This window comes from Brachycentrus maculatus, unplaced genomic scaffold (genome assembly GCF_059751285.1).
Source record: "Brachycentrus maculatus isolate JH-2025_06_01 unplaced genomic scaffold, ASM5975128v1 h1tg000474l, whole genome shotgun sequence".
NCBI lineage: Eukaryota > Metazoa > Arthropoda > Insecta > Trichoptera > Brachycentridae > Brachycentrus > Brachycentrus maculatus.
In genome coordinates, this window is record NW_028281221.1 from 202,282 (window position 1) to 216,654 (window position 14,373).

The 14,373-nt window shown below is 30.4% G+C and overlaps 1 protein-coding gene across 1 annotated transcript in view; it reads left to right on the top strand.

The window, feature by feature from the left end:
- The first annotated feature begins 6,183 nt into the window (after positions 1 to 6,183).
- LOC148302201 (cadherin-86C-like) overlaps positions 6,184 to 14,373 on the top strand; it is a 65,554-nt gene continuing 57,364 nt past the window's right edge. Inside the window, exon 1 of the mRNA XM_088271993.1 lies at positions 6,184 to 6,657. The gene's annotated coding sequence lies outside the window, so the exon portion shown is untranslated. The remainder of the gene's footprint in view (positions 6,658 to 14,373) is intronic.

Sequence of the window (14,373 nt, forward strand, 5' to 3'; positions counted from 1 at the left end):
ATTGTCAAAATAGTCCCAACACTCCGTTACCATATCCGTTAGGTACCGAAAGACATAATAGATTCCGACTCAACTATTGTTATTATCGGCTGTAACCCTTTGGCTGCTGTAAGGGAAATCCTAACTGCAATATTACAGAGACTTGGTTTACACATTTAAAAAATATTTCTACTTGTATGTTTTTGATCATAACCTTTTACCATGTAAATATTGACAATTTTGACCATGGGTTTGCTTAGGTAAGGATATATTTGTATTTTTTATCATAAATTATTTTGTGGGTATATTTGAATATTGCAAAATTTTCCTCAATGAATCATTTACAAGGCCGTAGCGTAGTAGGGTAGAAGCTCGACTGCGAAACTGGCATCGCGGGTTCATTCCCGCCAAGTGCAAAATAAATTCAAGAAAAAAATATTTTCGATTGGTCTGGGTGTTTATGATGTATTTTTCACATTTACTTTTCTATCCTTACTATCTCACGCAGACAAGCCTCTAATTAAAGGCTTTACGGGTTATTCTTTTTTAAAATAAAAATAAATATTTAGAAAAGTCCATATTTTACCCATAAAATTTGTGAAAGAAATCATATTTTATCAATTGATTTTTGTCACATGTTTGTAGAGATATCAGGATAAGTTAGGAAAAGGCCTAAAGAATACTTACCATTCTCAATGTCTATTTTCAAAAATATATCTGCTCAAATAAAAGATAGAAGGTGTGCTCAAATAAAAGATAATACCTTTGTTTACTAAGAACAGCATTGTTTATAATAAAGCAGGAAATATTATTACCCTTTATCTTCAACAAGCGGGTCTTAAAAAATAATTGGAAAGAAAAAACAGCTTAGGCCGACTAAACTATTCGTAGAATCCCTAGATTCCAAAACACAGGATTAGTGAAAGATTACTGGTACAGAGCTTCCGAAGCATACTGTGTCAATGAATGAATGAATCAATGTTTGAACAGTGGTGAGTAAGAACACAATGAAGAACTTAAATGAAATGACAATGCGTAATACAAGAAAATGGAGGATAAGAGGATTAGTGATAACGGGAGGTCTGGAATTTTCAGATCAACTCATGTATAAAAAATGCATTAAAATACTTTGAACTGTATTAGTGAAAATCAGAGTCATCATTCGTGATTAGGTCATATAAGTACCAACTTATGTATTGTGTGTGTGTTTAATTTTTGTATTCGTTTTCTGGCGCGGTGAAGCTCATTTTATTTTAAAATTATGATTATGTTCCTTACGAAAAATGTACAAAGTAGTTAATTTCTCTTCTTTCTATCTTTGACATCAATCTTCACCAAAATGGTGCAAGGAATACCGCAAGGTGTTTACTTGATCGTGAATTATACGATGTAAAGCAATCAGTCATAATATGCCCTAAATTCGAGAGAGGAATGGAATATATTTGATGAATATAGGTAACGGATGTCATTGCATGAAACCTCAATAAAAAGTGCATTATTAGCATATGAGAAAGGAAATGGAGGAGGAATATTGGGTAAATGAAATTAAGAAGGATTACACACTCATTCTAGTTCTAGTACAATATTAATACTAGGTATCTATCGATTCATAATGTTATTTACTTTGCCTGATATTTGCTTTATTCAAAATGAACGTCCAAAATTAAAAACAAAGAAAATATACATTTGTATGTATATAAATTCCAATAAACAATAAGCACCATATAATATTTTACTTTTAACCTTTAGATCCAAGTTAGAAATGTATGCAAATATTTTATTGCTCTAAAATCAGACCGACTTTCAAGGTAGTGAAGACGTTATAAGTTTCAAAATAGATCGGGGAGATTAAAAAAATACTATATTTTCTTTTATTGTTCGGCCATGCATAGCATAGGTGCGGTACCTGTCTAATACAATTAAAGGAACATATTTTATATTTGATCTTTAGCGTATGACTTACTATTACCAGTATAGTTGGGATAATCTGATATGGCCGGCACATCCGCTTGGAGAGCCTTGAAACACAACACATAGGTCTAGCGGTCTAGTCTCCGCTAATTGATGTTACGTTTATAAATGTACAATAAATTATTGCGTTCAGATATGTAGTGCCCTCCGGCATTTGCAATGCGTGCGATAGATGGAAGAGAGTAATCATAAAATTATACCGAAATTAGGAGCAATTACAAAGCACAAAACCCACCTTTCCGAAAGGGTTTACCTCAATTCATTTCGATAAAATACACGCAATTATCGCGGTATAAGAATAGCCGCCCAACAGACGGCCCTGGATCATCCTGTGAATGTTCGTTACTACCTTAGTCTATTAAAAAAACGATAAAGAAGAAATCAAACGTTACTTTTCTTATCTTATTTATTTTCTTCACACGTCGAATAGGTGCAAAGGCTTTTGTGCACTTGTTTTGGCTTTTACGGGCGATTGAAATCGTGACTACCTGCCTGGAGCCCGGAGCCGAAAAAATAACGTTACAATACTTTACACTTGTTCCCCTCTAGTCTTTCCTCTCCCATTTTCTGGTGTTCTTTTATCTCGCGATGTGGGTAGAGCTAGAGCCGGTACTGTAGAGATGGGAGATAGCGAGTTCGAATGGGAAACATAATAAAAAATCGATGATCTATATCGGATTATATGCGCTGGACACGTCTAAATATCGAGGGTATTATAAAACAAAGTTTATAGATCGTAAATTAGAGTTTGTAATACAACACAGTTCGTAATCAAAAATTTAATTTCCATCTGACGCGTACCTTATTTACTCATTTATTTATAAAACGCGCTTCGCCACTAATTATAATTTAATAGCTGCTTTAAACAATTAAAGTTAATTTACTTAAAGAGCTATTAAAAGTATGTATTTAAAGGCTTGATTCAATAAAAAATTGATCATTAAATGAAGCCGCCCTTTAGTTTTGTATATTCATAAACATACATGCTATAAATTTTTATAACTAACCATTAGAATACTATCCACACTCATAAATTAACCAATTTACCAAAGCGCCCAATTCGAAGACTTTTCAAATTGTGAGATCCTTTTTTTTTGTGGCGCAGGTATTACGCACTGCGCTGTTTTTGTTTTGTTACGCTATTTGAGGAATTTTGATTGAGGTGTTTTTTTTGTTGTTGACCCATGTTACCACTGCATTCTACATCCGACATTATATGTATCAACAATGGCATGTTGGCACTATAACATGACAAATTGCCTCCAGCTGACATGTGATTACAAGAAGACTGCAGAAAAAGGTCGCATTTTGTTGCGCTATTGACACTATTGTTGGTAGGTACCACAGAAGTTCTATAGACATGTCTGTTTGGTTGCATTATGAAGATGGTGTTATACCGTTTGGAATCCGTCTTTCTCTGATTTATTTTTTCTGAACTGTATTTGATGACAAATCCTTTGTGTAGTTTTGTAACAATGTATCTTAAGTATTTTATTTTCGTTCGAGATCTTGTAACTAAAACTTGAAATTGTTACACGATGTCGATTTAATTTATTCTTTATTTTATTTGTTTCTTATTGGTTGTCGCTTAAATAGTATCATTTCAATGATGAATAAGAAAGAACTTGTATATAAAAACATGATTATATTATAAAATTATATTCTGGACTTCTAAAAATATCTAATCACCTTCATATTAAAACCTTAACTATGCTTTCTATCATACTCTCTTTTCCTCATCTTCCTTCCCTCCGATTCATCTTCTTATCTTATTCTACTCTCTACGTCTTTCTTATTTTGTCTTCATTTAGAGAAATATAATTATGTATTTAATATCCATATCGTAATTTTTTTATTTTTTTTATTTGTTTAAAACATAAGTTTTTAAAAGCATTATCAATTGTGTTATTATTACTGTGATGAATCTGAGCCCGTCTTGAAATAATCTGAATTAATAGACAAGCAAATTGCTGGCACATGTTTAATGTAAGTAACGCGAGTAGTTATCCTTCAGATTATATATTTTTATGCTATTTGCAAACACAAGAATAATTAATAAAAATATACATGGGCCAATAAATGAAAAATAGATTAAACGCGAATCAAAACCCGCTGATAAATAAATACTGAGCACGCAATTATTGTAATTAGATTCATTAAGTTAGCCGACGTTATGAAAAAAATGTAGGAACTAAAAAATATGGCCAACGTTAATCACGTCAATATATAATAATATAGATTGTAATGTAAGTGACATGTTTGCTCATTTATATTATGTAGATGTATTATTTATAATGTCAACGGTTGGATTTGTTAATTTTTATAACCATGATACGAAGGGTACAAAGAATCAAAATGATTCAAATAATTCATTTTATTATTTATTTTTACTTGATTAGTTATGACATTCCGCATGTTATTATAAATTGAATTATTATTTGTGTATTTAGAATAGATGAAACGTATTTTTTAAGAAAAAAACATCAAACGCTTTTTATATTTGCAAACAAAATAATTACCGAACCCGCAGTTTTTTTTCTTTCTTATATCTTCTTTAAGTGATTTTTTCACTGTACCTAATATTTATTCAATATATCCCTGGACTGGTATCTGAAGCGGAGGGCTGATCACCTTTCCTTCATGTGTAAACGGTCAAGTTAACACTGCGTTTATATGAAGCAGTACCCTATGCACCACTGGGGTGCGGATAAGGGTTTTATTATTATTTATTTTATATCTTCTTTATTTCACTGTTATAATCTTATTCGTGATAATCAATTTTACAATACATACTAGAGGTGCCTACGACTATTCTTCTGACTCCTATTTTCAGCTAATGGCCATAGAGAACTGCATAGGTCGACTCCCTGGTAGTTTTATCCTTAATTGTAGAATATATTTTAATGTACATAATTGAATAATTAAAATTGTGGTAAGTGCAATTTTTGCTTACTTTAATAGAAATATATGTGGAAAGTAGTTCTATTAACTAAGAAAATATCAAGAAGCATGTCTGCAATAGCTAGAGCACTCGAGATTGCTTACATGTACTCGTAAAAGGTTGCGAGAGTTGAAACAGTTACTGCTATTATGTACGAGTCCATTACGGTTATTTTTAAATGTTTTTTTTCAAGGAATCACCATAAATAAATAAGAAAATGTTTATTTGGCGAATTTAAAAAAGCACAAATTTAACGGATTGTTAAAAATATCATAATATATTATACACATATAACTAAATAAGTAATTGAATGTTAAGTTAGAGAATTCACAGTACCATAAACTAAACATGTTATTAAATATATTTTACACATAAAACTAAATAAGTTAGAAAATATTTGGTTAGCGAATTCAAAGAAGTATGAATTTAACCTGTCATTAAATATACTATAAAAAATTATACACATACAACTACTTTGAAAAGTCTAACATCTAAGTTTTTCTTACAAACTCGAGAAGTTGGGGCTTTGAGAAAGGAAATAAATAACAATATTACAAGAATCACACGCACGAATATCTCACCCTTTTATTACATCAAATTGGAGTTTTATTTTGTTTTGTGTATTTAGGCTTGACGTTGTTCAAGACTGTTCAACGTCCGATAAAATGTAGATAACGCCTCAGGACTTTATGCCTCACTTCTAGTAACAGCCAGTTCTCATGCATTTAAGATTCAAGGATGTTTTATAACTCACATTGAAGTAGTAGAAAATAATGAGATGACTGTTTTACAAGTTGTTTATCCCTGTTATTATTTTAGTAAAAGGTACTCGTGGGTATATTTATTTCACCAACCTATGATTTTTCTTCATCTTTGATACTTTTCATCACTAATATTATTTAAGGTAAAATGTAGGCTTTGTTCTCATACCTATGTAAAAAATCGACCTAATATATGTACGTTTGCATACGTAATACAAACCCCTTGATTTTTTATTGTTGTTTTTTTAACTGACCGATACGATACATATAGTAAGAAAACATAAAGAATTTCAGTAATGAAATTCATCGCCCCATTGTAAAAAATTACAATTTCTTGAGTGGTCTTCGTTCCTTAAGTGGTTTTCTTTTTACTCGGGTGCTATGGATCACATGTTGCTATGCATTTCAGTTGGCTTCTCTCCTCTGGCACTTTTCCTCGTTCGAGAGCCTGTTGTGTTACCTATTATGCCTTCGCCTAGTACTGCCCCATGCTCAACAACGTCCAACGTAATATCGCGGGCCGCAAAGCTCAGTCTATCGCAGGACGCCGCGGCGTGTGCTTGCAGTGGTCGTGCTTCGAAGGAACTTTATGACAGTCACATTTCTGATTTCCTAATACTTACGACTTACGATCGAACTTTTTAACTTTATATTGTACGTATATTTAATAAATTCCGAAACATGACGATGTGAACTTTACTAAAAAATGTAAATAGTTTATTTTTACGCATTTTAAAAATATATATTTTAAATCAAGGACTATATGTGACTTAAGTGGATATTTGACGGCGAAAGGATAGTAATTTTAAATTTCGCGCGTTGTGTAACCGTGTGTTAAACTTTGGTGTTGTGATTGATCCAGAAAATGAATCTAAATGTCAAAAGATACATAATTAACTCTGTAAAATTGATCAACGTCGAACTCAGTGATTAGAAAGAAGCCGGTTGCATCATGAGATCACCGTCAATCAGTTACCAGCCATATGACTTCAGGCACAATATTAGGTGAGCCCACTTTGTTTCCCGTACGTGTGATCGTAATACGAACATGTACTATTTTCTTGCCGCCTTTTTCGATATCAGTTTTGCAACAATGGTCCTGTCGCAATATTTGCCTCTGGGTAACTACCGGGCGGACATTAAAATTAATTATATTTTTGAAGTATTATTTTTAAGGCCGTAATTTGGACTGTCCTATTTTCTAATTATCGAACATGGGTGTCGAATTGATGTAAACTATTCCAACATCTTATGATATATGTACATATATATGATTTTGTAAGCACTCTTCTTATTGAAAAAAAATAATAAAACCACTGACCCAAAGTATCTCAAATTTCAAAATCAAATACATACACATCAATAAAAAGTCGGTAACATCTTAAACACGAACTTTATTGTTTATTTAAATTTTTAAAATTAAGTACAATGTTATGTTAAGTACGATTTACGATTACACTGTATTTTTTATGCTTTCAATCGTTTGCTAGTGATATTACAAACAAAAAGCGGAGTCAGCGAAAACATTAATAAGAGGAAAAAAAGTAAAGTTAAATTTGAAAAACGTTTTCGATGGAAATATTGAAATGATAACAAATTTTCAAAAAAAAATTAATATAATGTGTAAATGTTGAATTAATATTTTTCTTGCAAACTAACTACATATATTATTTTATCATTTTAGTATTAATCCATTAAGTATTGTACCTATTATTAAATTACATTAATATTCTATTTATTGTTTCGGCATTAACTTTGTGGTAAGACATGTTACAATGATCAAAGAAAACACTTGTTTTTTACCACTTGAGTTTTATTATAGACTACATGTTTCAGAAGTTAAACTTCCATCATTCAGGTCTGTATAATAACTATAATAGTTATTATACAGACCTGAATGATGGAAGTTTAACTTCTGAAACATGTAGTCTATAATAAAACTCAAGTGGTAAAAAACAAGTGTTTTCTTTAATCATTGTACATTAATATTCTATTAAAAATTCTTAACTAACCTTTAAAAGTTTTGTCATCATTTTGTATATAATTTAAATTACACACGTGTATTGAATTTCAAAATATGGTTGATATATACAAGAAAGTTAAAGCTAAATACCTTAATTAATGATAATTATTATAAAGTAATTATATAATATGAATACATATGTTACATAAATATGTAGAAACACATTACATTTAAACCATTTTTTGAAACAAATAAACAAATATAATGTACATTTTTACATTTATGGTGGTATTGGGTAAGCTGTTATTAGGTAGAGATTCTTTTATATAGATATATGCAAGATCCTAACTGGATTATTCTACATACTATGAAACGCCTGAAAACATGATTAAGTTTTTTTATACAGCATATAATTTGACCAGTAATTTTTATTCACAAACTTTTGAGTGTTTTTCTCTATTTAGGAGTAATTTTTACACACAACATAGTATGAAAACCTAGATTTGTGAACAGTCCACAACATGTGAAAATGTTGTGAATTAATTTTTATATCACTTATTTATTTTTTGTTGATTACATTTTTTTTTAAAGAAAATACTTACCATTTTTTCCATTACTTTGGTCTTTCGCTTCGAACATTATGTTCGAAGCGAAAGACCAAAATTGAATTATTTTTTGTCATTTCTATGAAAGTAGCATAGATTTGCGCACTTTTTGGGTCGGTCTAATTTACCCATTAAGTTTGCCAATTCGCAAAACTTTCACTCTTACAAAAAGCGCAAGCCGAAGTAATCATCTCTGGTCTGTAATTTGGCTTATCGTTGGAAAAACTCCCAATTTGCATCAGTTCCCGCCTCATCAGAACGATCACAATCCGAGGCCTTGCCTAATAATTGCACCTTAGGATGGTCCGGGTTCTAGGAAGCGAAGCCCGATCTATATTTACCCAATTATTTTAAGGCCTTAGTATTATTTGTTTCACATCGATTATGTTTGCGGCAAACGTAATCGTTACAACAGTCGTGATCTCGCCTTAGGCACTTTCATATTTTCATCTCATTAGTGTTACCTACCAGCAAACAGTCCTTCATGATTTATTTTGCATGTGAAAACTTCGTATATGGATTTTAAACGATCATGATGGTTCATGGCGGGGTGGCATTTTTTACATATCGCTCACTCCTTTCAAGTCATAAATCAAAAATCGTCAATTTTCAGTTGTGCATGTTTTCGGAATGCCCAGAAAATGTACTATATCCCAACAAAAGAGGCATATTTTAACATAATATTTACCCGCTACAGGGCAGAAAATGTTGTTTTTGCATTTTGAAGAAAAGGTATTGTTTAATTATTTTTTAAAATAAACTACATATTTTTCAAATGGAGAAAAACCTTTAGGTTTTACCTAAAAAGATCTGTTGCACAGTAAAAAGTTCAATAAGTAGCTTGATATTTATTTTCAATACATTGTATTATATTTTTAAACTTTAAAAACGTTCTCCTGAAAAATCAAGTTTTTTGATTTATGACGTTCTTGAAAGGAGTGAGCGATGTATGTCTTTAAGGGGAAATTGCAAACTAGATGATTCAGTACGCGACCGGCTGCATGAAGAGCCACACGTATTTCCACGCACAATATTTTATTGAATACATGCTGGAATTTGATTTTTTTTTTAATATTTAAATGACAAAATATTTATATCATATTTTTGAACTCCTTACCTTTTTTTAAACTATATATTTATTTAAAAGAAAAACCTCTTTTTTCAATACAAAAATGGTGTTTTAAGCAGAAAATGTAATGTTTCAAATGTAACCGGGGTTTAAAGAAAATCCCCTATTGAATAATCATGACGGTTCATAGTATCCCGAATGTGGGGATGGCATGTTTAAAATTTGTCCGCCTCCTTAGTGTAATGGTCAGCACGCTCGGCTACCGTTCTGGAGGTCCCGGGTTCGATTCCCAAGGGGGGTAAAATAAATATTAGTGATTTTTTCACTGTCATATTTATTCAATATTACCCTGGACTGGTACCTGAAGCGGAGGTCTGATCACCTTTCCTTCATGTGTAAACGATCAAGATAACACTGCGTTTATATGACGCAGTACCCTATGCACCATTGGGGTGCGGATAAGGGTTTTTTTTATTATAACCTTCACCATTTTGTCTCCTTTTGAACACTCTTTTTTTTTTAAATTATGTACTGTTGTAGGATTCCTTTTGTATGTGAGATGTAATTTTGGTAGATGTAGAAGTTTTGCTGATTATCCTATCATCAATTGAAAATTTGTAATATATTAACAAAAAGTATTCACGAGTAAAAACGAAGTATTAAGTAAAACGGTGAGATTCATTCTGAATTTTTTCACAATATTTTTTTATTATTAGATAGAGTCTGTAATATAGATAAGATAGAGTCTGTAATAAAATTTGAATTTTAAAAACTTCTATTTGGACCAGTTTATAGTTTACTTAATTTTATTATTATTATTTATTATCAGACACTGGATTTTTCATACCACGGATGAAATTAATGTCAATAAATCAATAAAAAATCATATCTTCTCGGGGTTTAAGACACCCAAGCGTTTACAAAATGGAAATTCTCAATACTTAATTATACTCGTTTCGAAGATAGAAATTCCACATTCCTATGCAAGCGATCGTGCCCGAGGGAGATAAGTTTCATTTCGTTCTGTTCCTATCTTTCTGTATACGGATCTCGTGGCCATGTTCCTAATGTTTCTTTACTGTTCTCGGACAGAGGAGATAATATAAATGGCATATTTACGTAATACAATTATCTAATTTAATATCCCCTAGAGTTAAATAAATATCTATAAAGTGTCTGTAACTGTATGAAAATAGGTACTTTGTTTCAAATCCAAATTCAACTGAATTCCAAATTCAATTTCAACTGAATTCCAAATCCAAATTAAACTGAATTTCAAATTCAAAATAAACTGTATTCCAAATCCAAATCAACTGAATTCCATATTTTAATTCAACTGCATTCCAAATTCATATTTATACCTATATTTAAGAATTTTCACATTTTTGTGATACGGTTGGCGGTTCTGATTCCAATAAAATGGGTTTTTAACAATACAAGGGTCATTCATTACTTTTAACGATTACTAAGCGGATTTTTCAATATTTATTAATTTAATTATAAAAATAGTATTAAATCGATCACGCATCTAGTTGATGCTAATGAATATAATCTGGGTCCAATCATCTGCAAATAATTTAAAAAACTTAATTTCATATGCATATTATAAAAAAAATATTTTACAAAAATTGTGGATAAAGTAATTCAATGGGTTACGCACTATTATTAGTAAAAAACTTGCTATTTCAAACATGATTTGAAAATAACTTAATTTGAATATTATTTTTTTGCACTTACTGCAATAGTACGTAGCTAGAGCTATAGTAAAATGAGTTCATCTAAACACAGCACTAAACAAAAACACCGCCAGTAGGTATACTTATTGTATGAAGAAAAAAAATCGCTCCGCCTCTTACGCCGTTAAAGATACACATACATTTATAATAAAAAACACCCTAGTACATATGCATTAGTATAAATTGATTTATTTAGTTCCAGCTCTACCTACCTGCAATGAAAAAAATTAAGAAAAAAATGCGGATATTGAATGCGTCACTTTCACGAAAAATAATTATGTCCGTCAGAATTGTAACCGATTAGTTAGTTACCTGTGTAAAAGCGTGTAATGTTGACTTTCCATCTTACTCACGAAATTATCCACGGGCTTCATAGAATACAATTTGAAAAATAATTTCACGCAGACTTAATCGATATTCCCTTCACTTAAAAATAAACTAGCTAATATGTCACAGACCTTTACAATAAACACGAAGGCACTTTACAAGACGTACTTCCGTGAATTTTGTATGAAAATGAACAAGAGTAGGTTTTAAAATTAACATATTCTTAATGTTAATTTATAATTTATTGAATGAGTAATATAATAAATAATTAAATGTATCTTACATAACTTGACTAAAATAAAACGGAATTGTTAGATTGCGTTGAAAATAACAGATTTTTTTTTTAAGGGAAATATTTGTGATTTTATTATTTACAAAAATACTTCAATTTCATACTGTTTCTGTGAGCCTAAGCGGCTGATTATTAGAAATAGGTATCAAATTGTGGTAGAGTGGGTTCGAACCGCGAAACTCTGACTCAAGAGTCCACGACACTGACTACGGGACCACAACCCGACACAATTAATAACTATATAAGTGCAATGTAAGTATGGAATGTCTAAAGAAAAAAATATGTAGAAATGATAGAAATCATAGAAATATGTTAATTGCTTGTCATTTCATTGGTTTACGTTGGTTTATAAGTTTTATGATGCCTTCATAATTGAAAAATTTATTGACTTTAATTGAACTCACTAAAATTATTTAAATGACATATTTCAACTTCGATTAGTATGAACCAATTTTTGTATATGTATGGTATATATGCGATTGTATTATTTATTTAAGATAATTTAAAAAAAGGTCAAAAAAGCCTTTCAAATAAAGAAAATAACATATTAGATATTTATTAATGTCATATTATTTTCATTTAATTTATTTCAATTTATATTCGGTGTATGTCCTCATTTACAAATATATTTTTTAGTTTTTTTTTTATTATTTTAATTTTGACAGTATTTTTAGCACATTTTAATCTTCGTAAGTACACAAATACTTAGTTAATTTCCCGATGGATTATTTTCAACTTATATTATAGACGTCTCACAAAAAGTCACAAATCTTTGGGCATATACAGAGCTTACGACCTGTTATTGGATGGCTTAACGAAGGAGAGAAATATGCTATAACTTCCATGCATCAAGGGGCAGAGGAATATAAAAAAAATATGGCTGTTTCTCATCCATCCCTTATGTCTTCGTAAGGGCCTCTAACTAGAAGTCTTCTCAAATGCCCACAGGGGGGCTGAATCGCATCTTTTGGGTAGAATATTCAATCTTCTTATTATTTTTTGACATTTCATCAAAGATGAAGAAGAATATGGAAGTCTGGGCATTTACGGGGCTTACGACCGTCATAGGCTGGTTTGAGTGATCACTTTACACACGTGTAACATTCACCAATTCTACCCATTATTGACAACCACACTACTCAAATTCTTCGAAGTTCTATATATATGAACCAATTTAGAAACTTTGTTCTTGAATCACTAGAACTTCACTAGAGACATCTATTGGTGAGATGTAAAGAAGCTTTTTTATTAAGCAGAAACTCTTATATTAGTATGTGAGATCCGAATCCCGGATTATAATCACACACATGAGAAACGCCAGAAAATACCATTTTCATTTTTATTATTAAGCTTATAATTTGACCAGATAATTTATTTACAACATTTTGAGTGTGTCCAAATACTTTTTCACAAAATCTGGATTATCTCCAATTACAGGAGTTATTTTCATATTATTTTTTGACATTTCATCAAAAAATTATTTATTCTTCTTCATCTTTGATGAAATGTCAAAAAATAATATGAAAATAACTCCTGTAATTGGAGATAATCCAGATTTTGTGAACAAGTATTTGGACACACTCAAAATGTTCAATCTTCTTTATGTAATATTTCTTCTTTCAAAATCTTTTTTTGAAAGAAGTGTTGAAAATCATTTGATGGTAGGCGTGTTTAAAAAATACACATAGATATTAAATTTTATTTATTTATTTTCGCCATTATTTATTTGACAGCAAAGATAATACAATTCCAGGGTGCAGGTAGAATAAATAATTTGACGGTACTAACAGTGAGGATGTATCTCATACTAATGTCACTGTTTATGTAAACAAAGAACGTTAGTGTCATCCCTTTAATAGTATATGGCTAATAAATTTAACCGTTCTGTTATCCTGTAATTTGATTAGCATAAACCTGTGGCGTTTGAACACAAAAAACGCACTTAAAAAACGGGTGATTTCTTAAATAATACAGTAATTTAAATAAAGGATCGATTTTTTATACAAATTGAGTAGACTGGATTTATATTTCTGGTTATTGGAGCAATATAAATAAGAACAGAAAAAAATTGATTATACTAGAAAGTAGAATATAGTATATTTATTTTGTTTTATATTATTATCTATTATTAAAACTGTAACATTTTGTCTAAGGATACTGGAATCAAATACGAATATCCGATGGGAAAAATATTTGTTTATATGTGGTACCTATTTATATTTTAAAACCTACTATTTATTTATCCAATATCTGTTCATATCAAGTAATGGCTATTGTTAGTTGGTCGGTATGTCGGGAATCAAAAATTCAAATTATATAAAAGGCTTAAAATACTGCCTTAAAAACAAACATATCGAAAAATATATTTTGTATATTGAAGCATTTTAACATTGTGGTATGGTTATATAACACTCTCCTTATCATTCATCGTTCACTTTGTGTAATACCACTATATATAAAAATTAAAATAAATTATTGTATAACAATAGTTAGCCAGACACAATCGATATTCAGTGATACCATGCTCTTTTTGATAATTTTAACCTAAAAAATATTTAATAAGTAAATCTGATTAGTATGTTCTTATTGGTTTATTTCGTGATCTTTTTTAGTTGGTGAGGATGATTGATCGACTCACCCATAACCAAAATGGATGTTCGTTGAATTCCACAAAGAAAACTTTATATCGGCGTAGTATAATACTAAAGTTATCATACCAGGCCAGCATA